Consider the following 1,291-nt stretch of genomic DNA (forward strand, 5'->3'; position numbering starts at 1 on the left):
AATAATGCGTTTGCTACTATATTAGCTAAACCTAGTTAATAGGTAAGCTTAAGGTTATAGTTAGTAATATTATTCGCCTAGTAGACCTATCTAGTAGTAAGTTTCTACTTAGTAGTAAAGTACTCTAAGGCTTAGTAGTTAGTTAATACTATAAAAGGCTCTAGATCTTATAAGCTAATTAACTAGCTTCTCTACTCCTATACACTAAGAATAACTACTAGCATTTCTTTATTATAAATACTATAGTTTATCTAGGTAGTATTTATTATCTTACTAAAGAAAGCTACTAGTCTCTAGATACTATCTTCTTAAAGCTATAAAAGAACTCTAGTAACTACGCTATCTAAGGCGTTTATTTCTACTCTTATACAACAATAGAGAGAGTAATAAGCTAGTATAGTGTTAGATAGTATAAGATTCTTAACCTACTAAAATACTATAAGCTTAATTTCTCTAATAGCGTACTACGCTCTCTATTTTAGTAGCTTAGTAAGAGGGCGGACAATCTAGCCGTAATTCTTTAAGAAGGCTTAGTAGAAATTATAGAAACCTAGAAACAATTAAAGACTCTTAAGAGTTGTAGGTATAGGCTAATTCTAGATAGTAGTAACCTTCTTAGAGTCTTTCTAGATTCTATTAGTACTTATAATTAATTCTAGAAACTTAGTACTTTTAACAGTAAATTTAGATTTCTTAATATCTACTTACAACCTAGCTTTATGCAATTAATTAAGTATCTAGATAATATAGGCTTTATGCTTAAGTAGATTCTCTAAATAAATAAGAATATTGTTAATATATACTATATAGAAATTGTCTAGCAAGCTATATAATATCTTATTAATATATTACTAAAAGATAGTAGAGCTATTATAGAGGCTAAAGAGTAGAACTTAATACTTATAGTTACTATACTACGTGTAGAAAGACGTTAGGTTCTCTACTAACTTATTTAGCTAGATCTAGTAGAAAGCTTACCTTACGTCTAACTTAGTAAAGATCTTAGCGCGTAATAGGCGTGTAAGCGTTTTCTAAATAAGAGAAATAGAATAGACGTCTTTTTTTATAATAGCGTTAAGCTTTTAATAGTCTACGCAGAATCTCTATTCTCTACCTAGCTTTTTAGTAAATAGAACTAGTAACGCGTACAACACATTACTATAGATAATAAAGCCGCGATAGAGGTAGTCTTCTAGGTAATCTTGCACTAACTATAGGTGCTCTAGCAACATGCTATAAAGAGAACTATTTATTAAGGTATTTTCTACTATAAGCTTAATATTATAATCTA

The sequence above is a fragment of the Trematosphaeria pertusa genome, assembly GCF_010094035.1.
Source record: "Trematosphaeria pertusa strain CBS 122368 unplaced genomic scaffold BU26scaffold_38, whole genome shotgun sequence".
Taxonomy (NCBI): Eukaryota; Fungi; Ascomycota; class Dothideomycetes; order Pleosporales; family Trematosphaeriaceae; genus Trematosphaeria; species Trematosphaeria pertusa.